This window comes from Tenrec ecaudatus, chromosome 11, assembly GCF_050624435.1.
Source record: "Tenrec ecaudatus isolate mTenEca1 chromosome 11, mTenEca1.hap1, whole genome shotgun sequence".
Classification (NCBI taxonomy): domain Eukaryota; kingdom Metazoa; phylum Chordata; class Mammalia; order Afrosoricida; family Tenrecidae; genus Tenrec; species Tenrec ecaudatus.
In genome coordinates, this window is record NC_134540.1 from 5,733,698 (window position 1) to 5,753,168 (window position 19,471).

Genomic DNA, 19,471 nt, shown 5'->3' on the forward strand with positions numbered 1-19,471 from the left:
CAGTTCCATTGTTTTATACTCCAGATTTTTCATCCAGTCTATCTTATCTAGATAGACCAGCAGAGATAATAATATGCACAAAAAATGAGACAGAGCAAAACAAAGCAACAACAAAAAAATGACAAAAAAAATAAGCCTGAAAATAGTTCAAGGTCTGTTTGTTGACCTTTAGGAGTGTTTTCCAGTCGAATTTGATGGGGTGCCACGTCCTGACCCCAAAGTCTATTTTTTGTATTCCCTCAGAACTTCCGTGCTCTGCTCTCCTTGCTGTTCTATTGCAAGCCCTTGGTGCTTTGCCTTGGAGTGGTGGGGCACCCCTTCACTCTTAATAGTCTCAAGTTGACTCCAGATTGTTCAATGACTGCAGTTTGGTTTGGTTTGATTTCATATGACCTAAAGTGTTGCTATGAGTCACAATAGACTCAGAGGCAGTGGGTTTGGTTTCGCAGTAGGTACAGTGAGAGGGGGAGCTCCAAGCAGTCAACGAGCCCTGAGGGGAGGCACAACAGTTCACTGCTCAGCTGCTAACCAAAAGGTTGGTGGTTCAAACCCACCATCTACTCTGTGGGAGAAAACCTGGTGATTTGCTTCCCTGAAGATAACACCGTCGCTCATTGAGTGAATTCCCAGTCATAGCAGCAACCCTCTAGGACAGAGGAGAGCTGCCTCACTCAGATGGTTCCTGAGACAGTGAATATTTACAGGATCCCAACTCATGCCTTGGTCACCCATGGACCGGCTGGTGGGCTCAAACCACAGACTGTGCAGTTAGCAGCCCAACACATACTCCTGTGAAGAGAGAGCTTAGCAAGCCCTGTGGGGCAGTTCTCCTGACACGTGGGGTCGCTGAGTTGGAATGGAAGGCCCTCAACAACAAAACGCCTGAGAAGAAAGTGGGGAGATGCCGGAAGGGATTTCAGTTGCTTGGAAACCTCTGCATCCCAGAATGATTGCAAAAATGCAAACGGGTTGTTTGCTCATGTATCTAGTGGGCTTGCGGGGAATCGGAACTCAGAGGGGAGTTGCAGCAGCTGCGGCTGTGGAAGGTGATGATTGCACCCAAAAGCCTATCTCTCTGGGTGCCAGTACAATCGAGGTTTTGATGTTCTGGTGCCCAAGGGGAAAGCCCGCTGGGAGCTCTTTGGAGATGGCGTTCGCTGGGAAGAGCTGCTCTGAGATTCAGAGAATGGGCCAGGGAGCCAGTGGGGCCAGGGGACAGTGTGAGGCCTTGCTGACTCCTTAAACCTGCCCATCCTGCAGTGTGGGCAAACCGTCAGCCTGTTACTCTCCGGCCCACGAGTGCCTGAATACTAGAACTGGAGGAGAGCCCACGGATCCACGTGCCTGCCACACCTGCCTGTCCACATGATGACTGTGTGGTGGAGGCTGCTAATTACCGCCAACTGATGGTAATCTCCGTACCTTCCCGTCTGCTGCAGTGAATTCTCCAAGATGACACAGCAGGCGGCGGGGCCCTGGTGGTGCCGTGGTGATGCAGCAGGCGGTCAACCCCAAGGTCAGCAGTTCCAAACAATCAACTGCTCTGAAGGAGGAAGACAAGGCTTTCTCATCCTGTAAAGAGTGGCAGTCTTGGAAACCCACAGAGCCCTGCCCTGAAGGATCCCTGTCCGTCAGAATTCCCTAGATAGCAGTGCATTTGGTTTGGTTGGAGAGAGAGGGGGGTGGGGTGGGGGTTCTGTACGGATTTATAGCCTCGAAAACCCTCTTTAGGATCAACATGACTCACAATTGATCAATGGCAGTGGACTGAGCTGGTTGGTGGGATCTAGAGCCTCCGTGGCACAGATGGACAGTCTCAGAAACCAAACTAAGGACAGATCTCCTACAGGGTCACTCTGGGTCAGGGTCAACGCGAGGGCAGCGGGCTTGGTTTTAGATGGCATAAAGGGTGCCGAGGGGTCAGCTCCGACTGCCTGGAAGCTGGGTGGGAAGACAGCATAACAGGTAGCCCCGGTGGCGCGGCACTTCAGCGCTCACCTGCTAACCGGAACGTGGTGCCGCTCAAACCCATTTGCTGCTCGAGCGAGAACATGATAATCAGTTCTCAGGGACAGGGCCACCTTGGCAGCGCTATGGGCAGGTCAGCTCTGGACTACAGGACCACTCTGAGTCAGAGCCGACGCAGCAGCCACCAGCTTTTGAGATTCTGAACCAAGCAAAGGAGAGCCGCGCTCCCCACCCGGCAGCTCTGGGAGAGGGGGGCTGATGGTGTTGTGGAAACATGCACCGACTCACTGCCACCCCCTCACGCCGGGTTTCCAAGACTGTAACTCTCTATGGGAGTAGGAAGCCCCCTGTCTTTCAAAGCGCAAGGAGGAGCGGCTTGTGGTTTCGAACCGTTCACCTTGCAGTTAGCAGCCCAACGAGCCTTGCAATTAGCAGCCCAATGAGCCACCACTAAGCCACCAGGGCTCCATCGCTCGAGACAGAGGGCAGCCAAGGAAACATTTCTACCCTGTAGCCTGGGGGAGGGGGTGTGTGATGTGCATGGGAATGGGCCCACCGGCCACAGGGAAGCTGCTTTGGGGGTTCAGCTCATTTCCAGTGAAGAACAGCAGAGCGTGGTACACACCCGACAGAAGGAGCGGAGGAGAGTGCCGGACTGGAGTTGTGTGCAGGGGGCCAAGTCCCAGGAGCTGAATGGAGCTGGCGGGAAATCTGAGCTTCGGGGAAATCTGTAAGGACGCCATCGCTCTCAAAATGTGCTCTGTGCCCCAATATTTTATTGAGCATCGGCTGCGCTGGGGCAGAAGTTATTGAGCAATGAATCACTCAAATTAAGTCATTAGAGTTTGTTGCCTGCTCATAAACTTCATCTCTGTCGTAAACATGTTGGTCACATTTTCAGAGCCCCCTTTTTTTTCTTGACTGTCATTGTTCTCGGAGGGAAATACCTCAAGAGAGGGACTTGAACTGACAGAAATCAGGTTCCTCACAGTTTAGGAGGTGAGAAGCCTGCATTGAGGGGGGCTGGCTCTTGGGGAGGTGCTCCAGCCCTCTCCCCTCCCTCACTCTCACTTTCCCTGGACCTCTCACTCTCTGTCACCTCTGGGGAAAGGTCTCTGATCTTTGGGTCTTGGGGTTCTCCTGTCCTGTGGTACATCCTCTCTTCGCCCATCTCTGCTGACCCCTCTGCCTTGTTGTTGCTGGGTGCTGGGGAGACACTGGTGTCCTTCAAAGCGCCCCCCCCCAACTCATTCTAGCCAAGACAAAGCAGCCAGGGCCCTTTACTGGGACCTCAGCTTGCACCCAAGGTCAGCTTTCAGACTTTCCAGCACACCAACACGGGAGAAAGACAAGGCTGTAGGCTCCCGTGAGAGCCAGTCTCAGAAGCACCTGGGACAGTTTTCCTCTCTTGCAGGGTGTGGGTGGGGGGTCGCTCTTAGTGGGAATGGGCTTGGGGGCAGGGGGTTTCAGACTCGCTCCCAACCCTGCTCTTTGGGGAAGCAGTGTGGTGTGTCTCTAGCCTGCTGCCTCTCGGCCTGAGTCCTCGCCGCCCGGTCTGGTCCCAGACCCCCCGTGAGTGTGGCGCTCGTGCTCCCGGTGAATCGTCTCATCACCTGCCGCTGGAAGATTAATTCAGGGGGGATGGCTAGAAAGAGACATCCGAATAACTTATCGGAGCCATGGGCTTGGGCACCAGGGTGACAGGATTTAAACCGCTGAACAGAATTCTCCTTCAGTCCCTTGTCTTTCCCAATTAGCATCCAAATGTTTTCTACAAGCTGAGGTAGGGCGGTGTCACCACGTCTGACTGCCCCTCGCGGGCGCCATGAATTATTGATGTGTCTGCCTGCTGCGGGCGACCAGAGTGCTTTCTGCTAATGAAATACCTGCCTTGCTTCCGGGCCCCAGTCTCACCATGGGGCATTCATCCTGTCCCAGGACATGCCCGACTCCCCGTGATTGCCTTTTTGCACCAATTTGTCGACAGCTCAAGTCAATAAGGAGTTGCTCTTTCTCTCTTGCCCAGCCTCTCTTCGTTACCAGTGGAACAATGGTGATCGGGGTGGAACTGATGCGGCATCCGCCATTCAGCAGTAGGGCCGTGTCACCAAATCCACCTTATCAAATTGCCACGAGTCCCGGCGGTCATTTTCCAGGGTGCCACGAAGATGCTATGAGGCCCAGAGGTCTTCTTTGTTCTTGTTGGGGGCTCTGGGGTCAGTCCTGATTCTCGGCACCCTTCTCCACAGCAGGGGGGAGCAATGCCTGGTCCTGCACCCCAGCCTTTGCTAGGGTCAAGCCCAGGGTCGTAGCCACTGCGTCAGTCCGTCCATCTCCTTAAGGGTCTTCCTCTTTGGAAAACCCTCCGATTTACGAAGCCCGATGTCCTTCTCCAGGGACTCGTCTCCCCTGATAACCGGCTCCAAGCATTCGGAACGAAGTCCCGCCGTCCGTGCTTCCAGGGGTCTCCTGGCTGTGTTCCTTCCCAGACACACGACACGGGTTACATTGTGTCTCCTCCAAACGATGGGTCGAACTTGGCTCAGCCTTGATTCTCGTGATTCACCACTTAGGTCGTGACATCATTCATCAGTTAGGTCATGGGATCCGTTGTGAGGGGTCGAGGGTGTGATGCCACAGCCTTGCACAGTGCTCAGCCCTGGTCCCACGTAGGGGACGTTTCCTGGGGTGCAACCTGCCTCAGCTTTTCTCTTACAAGAGATGAAAGGAGAGAGATGCGCAGAGAAAGAGGGTCCTCGGTAAAACCAAGGGAAAAGAGCCAGAAGCAAAGCACGTCCTGTGGACCCGAGGTCCCTATGCTGAGAACCTCTGAGACCTAGAGCAAGACTGATGTCCAGAACCATGAAGACCTCCAAGGGACACCCGGCCCACAGATGTTCTAAAGGGACAAGGACCACCCTCAGGCACTGATGTCGAGAGAAAGTCTATCCCTAGACCAGCTTCTGAACTCAGACCTCTAGCCTCCTAACCCGTGAGAAAATAAAGCCCTTCCCTGGTGGAGTTTATGTTACAGCAGGACGAGATAACCGAGAGAGCAGATCGGCTGCTGCTTCTGGCAGTCCATGGTGGATATCCTTCAGCAGTGCCGTCAGCCATCCCTATTCATACCGGCCGCATGCGTACGAAGTGATTAAAAACGCCACGACCTCGTCAAGCACACCTTAGTCTTCCAAGGGCCGTCTTGGCATTTTTAACCCTTCAAGAGGTCTCTGGCAGCAGATTTACCCCAGGCAATGGGTCACTGGAGTTCTTGCCGCTGCTTCAATGGGCGCTCATTGTGGATCCAAGCAAGATGAAATCCTGGGCAACTTCAGTGTTGTCTGCTTATCATGAGGTTGCTTCTTGGTCCAGTTGCGAAGATGTTTCATTTCTCTTTGTTGAGCTGTAATATCCACTCTGGTCTCGTCAGCAAGTGCTTCAAGGCCTCGTTGCTTCCGGCTAGCAGGTTGTGTCGTCTGCCTATCGACGGTTGTCATGATTAGAGACTTCCTCTAGCCCTGATGCGACAGTCTCCTTCCTTTAGTTCACTTTCTTGGACTATTTTCTCAGCACGCAGATTGAAGGTGTAAGTACGGCGAGAGGATAGAGCCGTGGCACACACGTGTCCTGATTTTAAACCATGCAGTATTCCCTAGTTTTGTTCAAAGGGTTGCCTCCTGGCCAACTCGCAGGCTACACATAAGCACAATTAAGCCTTCTGAAATTCACATTAGTCGTAGTGTTACCCACCATTTTTTTATGATCCACACAGTTAAATTGCTTTGCATAGTCCATGAAACCCAGGTAACCGCCTCTGTGGCATTCCCTACTTCAAGCCCACATCCGTCTGACATCACTAGCGCTCTCCCTAGCTCTCCATCCTTCTCTGAGTCCAGCTTGGATCCCGCTAGATTCCTGTACATACGCCGCTGGAATTAGCGTCAGCAAAATTGGCTTCCAGATCTCTTGGCGTAAGCAGGGGAGTGCTTCCAGCGCTGCATGCGTTTGTGAGAGCATTTGGTTTGGATTTGTTTTCGATTCCCGGAGCCTCGTTTTCCTCCGGTGTCTTCAGTGCAGCTGCAACTCCTTCCTGCAGGACCAGTTCTGGGTCATCGCTGCCTCCTGACATGATGGCAAAGTGACTGACGCTTGCTACATCCTTCGACATTCTGCCCACCGACTCCTTCAATAGTACAACTGGGCTTGAATTTGCATTTTCGTTCTTTCAGCTACTCTTAGACCGTGTTAATGAACTGCCTCCCCCTAAAAAACATCATATCCGTGATTTGCATGATGAGCCTTCCTGACGGACACACATTTTAGCTCAAATAAAAAGAGGGATCGTTCGCTGTGGTTGCTGCTAAGTGCCTTCCCGTCAGTTCGCTGTGGGCCCCTGCAAGTAATACTGGACCTACCTAAACACGTGGCTGCTAGCCTAAACGTGGGCAATGTGAGCACAGCATCGCGGTAGAGTGGTGACTTGTTGGTCCGCTAACTACAAGGTCAGCTGTTCAAACCCACCAGCTGCTCCTCAAGAGAAAGACTTGGCTTTCTACTCCCGTAAAGAGTTGCCGTTTTGGAAACCCACTGGGGCAGATCTACTCTGTCCTATAGGGTCACTACGAGTCAGAATTGACTCAATGGCAATGAGTCTGGTTTGGTTTGGTTTAGTGTCTGGGCAAGGCCAAGACCTGTGATCTGTTTCTGTGAAGATTATCCCCCCAAATGTCATCAAGTCTATCTGACTTAGAGCAGCCCAACAGGGCAGAGTAGAGCTGCTCCCTGGGGGTTCTGAGGCTACACATCTTTAAGGGCGAAGATAGCCTGATCCTTCTACCACAGAGCTGCTGGAAGGTTTGAACTGCTAACCTTGAGGTTAACAGCCCGGCACAGTAGGTTATACGGCTCCACCAGGGCTCCCGCCTCCAACACCCTCAGGGGCAGTTCTCACTAAGAGTCAGAATTGAGGTGCCGGCACCCAAGAACAACTAGAGCAACGTGGCTCGGTGGAATGCTCACATTCTAAAGTGGCTTTTCATGTTTTCAATTTCACTATTAAGAGAAGTGGATGATAAGTGATATTAAAATATCAAAGGCTTCTGCAGGAAGAAGCCAGAGAGCTGGGTGCTGACGCTCACAGCCAGCAGCCTCCGTCACTGACATCTTCAAAGAAATGACATTTAAATTCCCCCAACAAGACCTCAGCGCCTCTTCTGATGTTATTATTGGTTTTCATCCAAAGCTTTCAAGGTGGTAGAATTCAGCAGGGATCATCCGAATTGACAGTCGGTAGAGATCCATTTTCTAACACATGCGCTGCTTTTATGTCTACTTAAAGCCTTCTCAATACTAGAAAATCTTGGTTGGGGTGGGGCGGGGGGAGTGGTCGCTGTTCCTTTGAATAAACAAAGAAAGTATTTGCATAAGCCGGAATAATGAATGACCCCAGCTTTGTGACATTTTAAAAAATCTTTTTATTGGGGTCTCGTACAATTCTTATCACAATCCATCCATCCATCTATCGTGTCAAGCACATTTGTACATTTGTTGCCCTCATCATTCTCAAAACATTTCCTTTCTACTTGCAGCTTTGTGACTTTTAAAGGGTCACTTAAACGCCGTGATAAGTCCATCGTGGCGATGATGTTGACCGGAGAAGATTCTTAAGAACAATGACTAGAGGTTTCAGAATGATGCTTCAGGATTCTTCTTGTGTCTTCTCTTGTCTGCCTCAGACCCTATCCTAGACGTCTTGAGTTGACCCTATTCATCTCTCCAACAAGCATTAGAAACCAGTTGTCATGGAGTCAACTCAAAGCCTTGTGTGCTAGACAGGGTTCTCTAGAGAAACAAAACCAGAATGCTAAGACTTTTATATATATTTATACAGATAGATAGAGATCTAACATAATAAATAAACAGTTGGTTAATTTATAAAGCAGTACCAGTGGCTTAGTGCAACTCACTCCCGTGAGACAGTTGTGAGACACTGGCAGTCCTTCAAGTCTTGAGAGCCGCTGGGTAGTCCTCTGTAGAGGAATTCAGGCTATCCAGGCACAGGCAGAAAACAGCAAGGCAGGTCACCAACAGTCAGCCAGATGACAAGGCCCCACAGTCTCCAGCTCAAGAGATGTAAATTCCAGTGGTGTGGTGAAGCAGGTCTTTTTTTTTTTAATTTATTGGGGCTCATACAATTCTTATCACAGTTCATACATATACATACATCAATTGTATAAAGCACATCTGTACAGTCCTTGCCCTAATCATTTTTTCTCCTCTTTTCTTTTTTTACATTTTATTAGGGACTCATACAACTCTTACCACAATCCATACATATACATACATCAATTGTATAAAGCACATCCATACATTCCCTGCCCCAATCATTCTCAAGGCATTTGCTCTCCACTTAAGCCCCTTGCATCAGGTCCTCTTTTTTTTTCCCCTCCCTCCCCATTCCCCCCTCCCTCATGTGCCCTTGGTAATTTATACATCGTTATTTTGTCATACCTTGCCCTATCCGGAGTCTCCCTTCCCCCCTTCTCTGCTGTCCCTCTCCCAGGGAAGAGGTCACATGTGGATCCTTGTAATCAATTCCCCCTTTCCAACCCACTCACCCTCCACTCTCCCAGCATCGTCCCTCACACCCTTGGTCCTGAAGGTATCATCCACCCTGGATTCCCTGTACCTCCAGCCCTCATATGTACCAGTGTACAGCCTCTGTACTATCCAGCCCTGCAAGGTAGAATTCGGATCATGGTAGTTGCGGGGAGGAAGCATCCAGGATCTGGGGGAAAGCTGTGTTCTTCATCGGTACTACCTCGCACCCTAATTAACACATCTCCTCTCCTAAATGCCTCTATGAGGGGATCTCCATTGGCCGACACTTGGGCCTTGGGTCTCCACTCTGCACTTACCCCTTCATTTAATATGGTATATATATATATATATATATATATATATATATATATATATATATATACATATACATATACATATATAGATATACACACATATACACATACATACACGCACTTATATCTTTTTTTTTGCATGATGCCTTATACCTGGTCCCTTGGCACCTCGTGATCGCACTGGCTGGTGTGCTTCTTCCATGTGGGCTTATTTGCTTCTGAGCTAGATGGCCGCTTGTTCACCTTCAAGCCTTTAAGACCCCAGACACTATCTCTTTTGATAGCCGGGCACCATCAGCTTTCTTCACCACATTTGCTTATGCAACCATTTGTCTTCAGCGATCCTATCATGGAGGTGTGCAGTCAATGATATGATTTTTTTGTTCTTTGATGCCTGGTAACTGATCCCTTCGGGACCACTCGATCACACAGCCTGGTATGTTCTTCCATGTGGACTTTGTTGCTGGTGAAGCAGGTCTTGAAGGAACCTCAAATTACAGCGACACAGTCCATGGGTTAGGTGTCCCACAGGTAGTGTAGCTCACAAATTAAGACACAGGACAAGCAAGACAGCCGCACACTGGTCCAATGATCAAAGAGCAAGAGACAAGAAAGGCAAGGCTCACCGGAACCATTTATCTCTCCGCCCTTATGTTTATCGGCCAGGTTGGCACAATAAACTACCTCACCTTGGCAACTCAATATTATGTATACAGAGTTGTCCATGGTGGACTTTTCAGAAGTTGACTCTCAAGCTATTTTTCTGAGCCACCCTAGGAGGGTGTGAATTGCCAGCGTGGGTAGAAAATATTAAACACCAGAACATAAGGGAGATCAAATGATAGGGTGCTAAATTTTAACCTACCTGCACCTGCAACAATCCACTTTCCAATGCTTTCTGCAAGGTAACAAGGTTCTTCACATCCCTGCTCCCTGGTCAGCGGGGATTCACCAGGGCCTTAATCCACGTGAATTTCCCCTTCACTTTTAATTTTTTAACTGACTGAAACAGCATTGAAATGAGTCCAAAGGGGGATCAAATGGTAAGCGATTACATTTTGACCTACCTATGTCTGCCATAATGGGCTCTACAGTGTTCTCTGCCTGATCCTAGGAAGCCAGTGATCTTGACATTGCCCCTGACATAGCTCCTTGTTCTTGGGGTTGCTCTTGTGGTTGCTAGGCATCCTGGGGTTGGTTCTGACTCGTGGCAGCCCCTGGTGACAGAGTAGACCTTTCTCAGAGAGTTTCCTTGGGAACGTTCTTAAAATTTAGGTCCTATTGCTTTTTCAGTGAATGTTTACCCAGAAAACAGGGTTCCTGCTTGACCGTCTTTATACAAATTGTCAGTGATACTTTTCACAACGTGTCACCATCCCCTTAAATGGGTTCTGGTTGTTCAATTGCCAGCTCTCTGGTTTGTCTGCCCCTGACTTCCTCACTTTTGCTCTAGGGTCATCGTTGACATTCTGGCCTCATGTTGCTGGGTTTTTAATGCACACCATACTCCAGGGCGCTACTCGCTTTTCTGTGTGGCAATCACTGTCGCCTTGGACTGTCGACTGCCAGATCAGTGGTTCAGATCCACCAGCGGCTCTGAGGGAGAAGAATAAGGCTGTCTGCTCCCAGAAAGATGAATAGTGTTGGCGTCCCTATGGGTCGGAATCAACTCGGTAGCAGTAGGATTTCTAGTCATCTGTTATCTAGATACACGGTAACCCTGGAGATAGCTTTATTCCAAGACAAGAAGAGTGCCTCTGGGTGGTAGTCTCAGAGAGTCGTCTAGTCTCGGGGGGAGTGGGGGGACGGGGATAGTGTCTGGTAAATGTGGACTTTTTAAGACTTGGAGTTCTGTTCTGTATTTGTTGTTGTTCTGGGTCATCATCAGAAACCTGCATGGGGTCACTATGAGTTAGAATCAACTCTAAGGTAGTGGAATTAGGGGCTGCTGTGGTCCTGATCAGAATGGTGGGTTGAGGTGACTGGGCACTATCTAGCTCTTCTGGTCTCAGGTAGGCTATTAGTCCTATAGACTAGTTTCTTCTCTGAGCCTTTGGTTCCTTCTTTGCTTTTGACTTTTGGGTACTATCTTGTTGTTAGAGGCCCTTAAGTTGGTTCCAACTCATAGTGACCTGAGATACAACAGGACTAAACACTACCCAAGCCTGCTCCCTCTTCACAATGGTTGTGTGAGCCCATTGTTGCAGCCGCTGTGTCCACCCATGTCGTCAAGGGCCTTCCTCTTTTTTGTTGCCCCTTGTGTTAGTCTGGGTACATTAGAGAAACAAATCCACAGACACTCATATGTGTAAGAGAGAGTTTTATATAAAGGGTAAATTCATATCAAGAAAACATCCCAACCCAGTGCTGCCCAAGCCCACAAGTCCAACATTAACCCATATGTCCGACACCCATCCACAAAGTCCTCCTCCATCTCACAACACACACGCAGTGATGCCGACTGCAGGAGGAAAGCCGAGTCAGTGAGTGTGTAAGCATCTCAGCGCTGGCAGGGGTCTCCACACAGATACTCCAGCACCCAGGGCTGCATCGGGGTAGGTCCATGTGGCTTCTCCTCAGTGGTGTCTTGCAGGAAGTCAGTCTTGCCAGCTAAAACAGGGAGCTGGCTAAGGCAGCTGCACCCTGGTCCGACCATCAGAAAGCAAGAGACCCGAGAACTAGAAAGGCGAAACTCGCTGAGTCATTTATCCCTCCCCTCTTCAATTAACCCCACAGGTGTTTGTCAGCCAGGTTGGCACAATAAACTTTAACTATCTCGCCCCTCTACTGTATCAAGCGTGATGTCTTTCTCCAGGGACTGGTCTTCCTGACAACATGGCCAAAGTCTGAGAGACAAGGTCTCACCATTGTTGCTCTTGAAGAACATTCTGACTGTGTTTCTTCCAAGACAGATTTATTTGTTCACTTGGAAGTCCACAAAGGAAGGAGCCCTGGTGGCCCAGTGGCCAAGCGCTCGGGCGACAACTCCGAGGTTGGAATCCGTTCGGTGGCTCCGTGGGGGAAAGGCCAGCCCGTGATCTGCTCTCCTAAGGATCAAACCAAACCCACTTCCACTGGCGACTCTGACGCCCAGTGACCCTGCAGGACAGAGCAGAACTGCCCCGCGGGGCTGCTGAGGCTGCGCGTCTCTGCGGGAGCACACGGCCTCCTCATTTAACCACCATGCCTCCAGGTAAAGGTGAAGCCAAACCAACCCCACTGTCATCAAGTCAGTCCCAACCCGCGCGATGGCGCACTGCCATCAAGCCATGTGCCGCTCCTGGCCACCCTCATCTCTCTCCGGGGGAGCGGGTGGTGGGTTAGCAGCCCACCACCCCACCCACAGCACCGCGCAGGTCTCTGCTGTGCCTCACAGCAGCCCCTTCAGAGCAGAGCTGACGGCCCAGGAACCCCTTCGGAGCGGCTCGGTGCTGTCACACAGAGCCGCTCCCGTCAGAATCTCCTTGATGCCACCTCACCACGCCAAGGTGCATCCTCCCTTCCAAGGACTCGGGCTCACATCCCTTGGACGCCTTGTCAGCAGAGACCAGTCTTGGGTAACGCGGAGGGGCAGCGAAAAAGAGGAAGACGAGATGGACGGACACAGTGGCCGCCACAATGGGCTCAGGCACAGGAACAATTAGACGGATGGCGCGGGAACTGGGAAGTGTTGGCCCTTGTGTGCAATACGGTCACTAGGGCTCAGAGCCCACTCCCCAGCACCTAACACCACCACCGCTGCCGCCTGTTTCCCACAGTGTATACAATGAGTAAACCAACTCTTCCATGGAGTCAGGACTGGCTCACAGCAACCGCCGTGGGTTTCCCGAGACGCATGCTGACCGGAATAGAAAGCGCAGTCTGCATCCCATGGAGCCTCTGGTGGTTTTGAACTGCCAACCATGCAGATCGAACTGCCAACCTCCGGGGCTCCTGCATTCATAATCTATAAGCAGCCTTTAACTTTATGGAATTTAAAGCACAGCAAAAAGCTCTTTGGCTGCGGTTCTTAACCTTCCTAATGCTGCAACCCTTTAATACAATTTCCTCTGATTGTGGTGACCCCCCCCCAAGCATAAAGTTATTTCCATTGCTACTTCACAACTGTCATTTCGCTACTGTTATGAATTGGGCGACCCCTGTGAAAGGGTTGTTTGACTTCCAAAGGGGTCGCAACCCACAAGTTGAGAACCGCTGCTCTATCACATCGTGAGGGGAGACAGAAAACTGAGCTGGCCCCTCTGTGGCTGGGGGTGTGGCATATTGTGTGTGGCGCAGGTGAGACGTACCCCTGTGGGTTTCTGAAACTATAAATCTTCATGGAAATTAAAAGCCTCATCTTTTTCCCATGAAGCGGCTGGTGGCTTTGAATTGCTGACCTTGTGGCTAGCAACCCAAAACGGGCTTTAGTCCCATAAAGGTCTTACGGTGCAGCGTCCATTGAATCCGTCCAGACTCACAGCGCCTGACAGAGTAGGAGGGGTTTCTCCTAGGCGGCAGTCTTCACAGAAGCAGATTGCCAGCGCTTTCTTCGGCCGAGCCCATGGGTGGGTTTGAACAACCAGCCTCCTGGTGAGAGCCATGCTTTCTGCTACTGGGCCACCATCCCACCTTACTGGTTGCCTGCTTGCCTGATCTTGCCAACATGGACGCAGGTGAAGAAGAGCTAAGTGACTCCCTCCAGGGTCATCTGTGTAGCAGAGCTGCCCGTAGCCAGGACGGCACTCACCCAAAATGCACTGCCATCGAGTCGATGCCGACTCACAGCGACTCCATGGGACAGGGTAGAACTGCCCTGTGGGTTTCTGACACTGCAACTCTTTACGGTAGTAGACAGCCTCCTCTTTCACCTGTAAAGCGGCTGGTAGTTTTGAACTGCTGACCCTGTGGTTAGCAACCCAGTGCATCAACTCCGCGCCACCAGAAAGACCAGAGCAAATACAGACCACTGTCCCACCTTGCTTGGCTCGGCTTTGATTTGTCTTGATTGATGCAGTCTGTTTTAGTGGGTTCAGAGCTGTCAGCATGCTTCCAGCAGATGAATTACTCTCCACTGTACCAGGATGCTTTAGACAGCTTGGAAATTACTGCCATCTGTGTTCCTAGCGAGGTTTCTGCATGCACGTTCCATTAAAATCAGCTTCCATTTATGTCATCGAGAAATCTGTGTGGTGACTGTGATAGCTCACAAGCAAAAGGGGGAAATAAAATTTAAAGTATGTATATAAATAAATAGAGACCGAAGTAAATAAATGAAGTTAAGATTTTAAAAATAAATAGGTCTCCTGCTATTGGTCTCTCCCCATCCAGAAGAAAGAAGAGCAAAGAAAATGTTACAAGCTCATGGAAACTGTGAGTCCAGCAGACTGGGGTGCACAGGCATCATCTGCACAGCGCTGAGCAGAAGACCTAGATGGTGCCCAGCCACCACTGCCAACTGCCCGGCAGGCTCTGGGCAGATGAAGAGAAATGAGGAACCAAAGCAAAAATCACAAAATAGACCTGGTGGCCTGGCCGGTTAGACAGGTGGAAACTCAGCTCTCCTGGCCATCACTCTCCCTTCAGGTGTGGACCTGAGCTCCCCCGTGGTTCCATCTTCAGCCACACAGATGGGTCTGTAAGGTGAACAATGGCAGTAGGGAGCTGTGCTTTTAAAGATGTGTGTATGTGTATGTGGTCGTTTGTGTATATGTGGGTGCTTGTCTGTGGGTATATGTGTGTATTGTGTGGTGTGTATTCATGTGTGTGTGGCATGTGTGTTCATGTGTGGTGTGTGTCTGTGTTTGTATGTATATGTGGTGTGTGTTATCTGTGTGTGTGTAGGTGGTGTGTATGTGTGTGCATGTGTGCGTGTGTGGTGTTTGTGTGGCATGTGGTATGCATGTGTGTGGTGTGTGTTTGTGTGTATGTGTGTGTGAGCATGTGGAGTGTGCATGTGTTTGTGTATGTGTGTGGTGTGTGTGTTCATGTGCATGTGTATTATATGTGTGTGCATGTGGTCTGTGTGTTTGTGTGTGTGCAGGTGGTGTGTATGTGTGTGCATGTGTGTGGTGTGTTTGTACCATGTGATGTGCATGTGTATGTGTGGGGTGTGCATGTGGGTGTGTGCACGTGTGCGTATGTGTGGTGTGTGTTTGTGTGCATGTGTACTAGGCTTTAGACCCTGGAAATGGACATCCTGAGTGGAGGTCGTCAGGCTCAGAAGTGTCCATCTCGTTCCCAGCTCTGACTGAGCGGCTCATCAGAGGAATACTTTTGGAAGCAGGAGATCCCCTTGATGGAGCAGTCATCAAACCTGACTGCACGGGAAACACAGAAGCCTGAAAACAGCCTATATCCTACAGTCCCCGTTCATCTAAAGACCTAACCATCCAAATACACAAGAGGCCATCATTCTCATGCCCCCCCCACGCTGACACCCAGAGTTATGTGCTCAAGTTCATCTGGAGGCATGCAAAAGAAAGGCCTGGCAATCTACTTCCACTGAAAACCTAGAGAGACCCAGCTCTACTCTAAGCACGTGGGATCCCTGTGAGTTGGCGTGGACGCCGCGGTAGCTGGCTTGGGTTGCAACAAACTAGGAGGATTCCAGATGCTACTTTTCTCATTCAAAGGGCCCTGGAGGTGCTGTTGGGTAAGCGCTGGAATGCAAGGTTGGCGGTTCAAGCCCACCAGCTGCTTTGAGGAAGAAAAATGCAGCTGCCCGTGCCCATAAAGAGTCACAAAGCCTCAGAATCTTTTATACAAGGTCTTGGTGAGTTAGAACTGCAGATCATGAGGAATTGCAGCCCAACGCACAACCACTACACCCCCAGGCTCCATCGGTCATCCCTTAGACTCGATGAATAACTTCAGCACCATTTACACTGAGTTCACACTGTATGCTCTTGTCTGCTCATAACTCCCACAAGGAGCATATTATTCGGTGCTCCAGTGAAAGGCTGCCCAGTGGTACTCCCAGCTGAGAGGAAGAGCATTGACACATGGGTCCTAGATCCAGTTCCTAAAGGTTCGGGAGAGGGAGGGTAGCTGATTAGAGAGAGGAGGTGGGCTAAGGCTGTTTGGGTCACAGTTTCAATGGCTCTGCATCGGTGGATGCAGCCAGGCGCGGACTGAAGTCTCAGGGATTGGGGTGACCTCTCAAAAGCAGCAAAGTGGTCAGAGCAACTCCTCAGAGGCAGGGAGGGAGCATTCATGCTAGCTCTTTAGCCTTTACCAAGGTCAGCAGTTCAATCCCACCAGCTACTCCATGGGAAAGGTGATGTTGTCTGCTCCTGTAAAGAGTTAGTCTCAGCATCCCAATCGGGCCAGTTCTGCCCTGTCCTGTGGGGTCACTCTGAGCTGGAATCAACTCAATGGCAGTGAGTTTGTTGTCTGAGTTTTATATGATATTGAGTATTATACATCAGATGTTGTTGATGCCGTTGGCACAGAGTCCATTCATAGCAACCCTACATACAGCGGGGAAAAACACCACCAGGTCCCATGCCGTCCTCCCCCTTGTTGTGTCTGAACCCGTGGTCACAGGCACGGTGTCAGGCCATCTCATTCAGGACCTTCCCCTTTTTCACTGCCCCCTGACTTTACCGTGCATGATGTTCTTCTCCAGGGACTGGTCTCTCCTGACAGCATGTCCAGAGTCCACCGTGAGATGAAGTCTCTCCCCCTTACCCCTAAGGAGCACTCTGACTGCCCTTCGTCAAGGACAGGTGTGTTTGTTCTGCTGGCCGTCCGTGCTGCTCTCCATGGTCCTGGCCAGCACCACTGTCCCAAGGCCCTCTCCTTCGCATCCTTATCCAACCTCCAAGTTCGACATGCCTATGAGGCCACTGAAAATACGACGGCTTGGCTCAAGCACGCCTTAGCCCTCAAAGTAATCTTGCTTTTCAGCCTTGAAAACCCAGGTAGGGTTGCTAAGACTCAGTCTTGACCCCATGACCCTTCATTCCACTTGTCCAAGACCTTGTTGGGGGTCTGTCCCCTTGTGTGTAACAGAGGAGAGAGCGAGCGTGAGAGAGTGTTTGATTGACCTCAAGGAATGGCTCTTTGTCCGTCATTATCCTTTCATTCCACTTGCCCGTGAACTTTTTGAAGCCTGCTCCTATAAAGATCACAGCTGAATCTCTAACACACACAAGCCTGATATCCAGGACACCTCGCCTTAATAAGAAACCCCCAAACTAGAAATCTCCCAGGTCTAGGCTTTTCCTCTGGGGTTTGTTTTAACAAAGAAATAAGCCACGCCCAGCGGGGAAGGTAGCAGGATGCCTTTGGGCCTCTCGGTGAGAAAGAGGAGAGACAGTGGGGCGGAGATCTGCACCAGGTGGGGAATGAAACATGGAGATGACAGTGGAAGAATTAAACTTGGCTTTGTCACCAGAGGCAGGGAAATCAATAAAGCGTGCTTCCATTAGGTAATCAAATCAGGCAACTAGAACATTACACCACTGAGTGCCTGGGATTGTAACAAGGGGAAAAAAATCAGTCAAGAGAGTCGTTTAATTGCTACAACTCCGGTGAACCGCGTCAGTGAAGGGGTTTTAAATTGCAGCCTCGAATGAACAGCACTGGCTCTCTGTGACCACCTTCTCCTCCTCGTTGCTATCCATCGGGGCTGTGGAGCCAGGTGCCACACGCAGCCAGCCCAGGGACAGCAGAGCAAACACCACCGGTCTCACGCATCCTCACAGCTGCAGTTTGAGTTGCTGTTGGAGACACTGTGTCCGTCCGTCCATCCCACTGAGGGCCTTCTTCCTTCCCACTGCCCTGCTGCTTGACCCAGCCTGATGTCCTCTCCCAGGGACTGGTCGCTCCTGACGACGATGTATGCAAAGTACAAAATCTCTCCCTCCCGGTCCCTAAGGAGCGCTCTGGCCGTACTTCCTCCAAGAAAGATCGCGGCGATGTTCGCCCTCTGAGCAGTTCAGGGCACTTCCAGTAGTCTCCATTCCAGCGGCCACAGTTCAAACACACCGATTCTTCCACAGTCGTCCTTATTCCGTGCTCAACATGCACGTGCATGGGAAGCGATGGGAAAGGCCATCGCGTGGGTCAGGCACCCCTAGTCCGCAGAGTACCGCCCTTGCTTTCCAATCCTCCAAAGAGGTCTTGTGCAGCGGGTTTACCCAACGCAGTGAATCTGGGCGGTACAGGAGGTCAATTACCACTCTGGCTGTCTTGCTCCTGAGTCTGCGCCAGGAAGCCCTCTGCAGCCTTTGATGCTGGGCCAGTGGCCAGAGGGAGGGGTTGGTGGACGCCCGGATCACCCAGGGAATGGGTTGGGAGGAAATCATGACTGGATGCCCCGTGGGACTCATTTTCACTCTTGAACTTCTCTGGCACATTTTCCCATGGCTCCCGTGAGCCCAGCTTCCAGGGCTGCCCTCCCTCTCACCGAGCTGTGGTTTTATGTGGTCAGTCTGGGAGCGAGGTGACAGGGCATTTGTAGAAGCCATCAATCGTTCCAGTGGCAGAGGGAATGGTGGGGGCGGTGGGTGTTCGGTGCATTTGAAACACTGCCTGGTCCTGGCTGCCCTCCCAGCCGTTGTTACCTCTCAGCCCATTAATGCAGCCACTGTGTCCATCTAGCTCCTTGGGGACCTTCCTCATTTTCGCTGCCCCTCTACTTTGCCAAGCATGGTGTCCCTCTCCACAGACCAGTCTCGCCTGACCACGTGCTCTCAGTACATGAGACAAAGTGTTGGCCTCCTTCCTCCTAAGAAACACTCTGGCTGTACTTCTTCCAAGACAGATCGGTTGGTTTTTCTATCGGGCCCCGGTACTTTCAACACCATCGTGCAAATGCATCCCTCCTCCGCCGTCTTAGTCCTCAATGCGGCATCCTTGCTCCTCCGCCCTCTCAGGAGGCCCTGTGCAGCAGAGGTGCCTGCTGCAGTGTCTTGTTCGATTCCTCAGCAGCTGCTTCCATGCGCATTGATGAAGGAGCTAAGTAACATTGCAGCCTCGACCACTTCTGTCTTTCTCCATGTGTCATCATGTTGTCCATGGGCCCACTGAATAATTGGTTACTAAATCACGCCTCCTTAATTACTGGTCAACTCAGGCTGTTTTACAAAGATAGGAACTGTGGCCCGCCTGCTGTAGCCCATGCTAACAGACAAGAACAGAGTGTGCACATGCACCGATGTGTGTGTGTGGGGGGGATGTATGGTGTGTGTGCTTTGTATGTATGTGGTGTGCATGTGGTATAGATGGTATGTGCATGGTGTGTGCTGATTGGTGTGTGCGTGTGTCATTGTGTGGGGGGTGCATGTGATATGCTTATGTGTGTGACATGTATATGTGTTTGTGTGCATGTGCTTGTGTATATGGTATATATGTGTGGTGTGCGTCTGTGTGTGGTATGCATGTGTGTTTGTATGTGTACAATATTGTGGTACATGTGTGATGTGTATCAGTGTGCTGTGATTGTGGTGTGAACTGTGTGTGTGGTGTTGGTTGTGTGTGTGTGTGTGTGTGATTAAGGTGTCTGTTGCGTGTGTGTGGTGTGTTTTCTCCGTGTCGGTGGAGCCCCTTCAATGCAGTGACAGAAGGGAGCCCCCTGCCCCCCATCGCCAGAGCACTCCTCT

The 19,471-nt window shown here is 50.8% G+C and overlaps 1 protein-coding gene across 1 annotated transcript in view; it reads left to right on the forward strand.

Moving 5' to 3' along the window:
• The window catches only part of MTUS2 (microtubule associated scaffold protein 2), a 283,680-nt gene that overhangs the window by 174,381 nt on the left and 89,828 nt on the right, over window positions 1-19,471 (forward strand). The gene's annotated exons all lie outside the window — the stretch shown is intronic.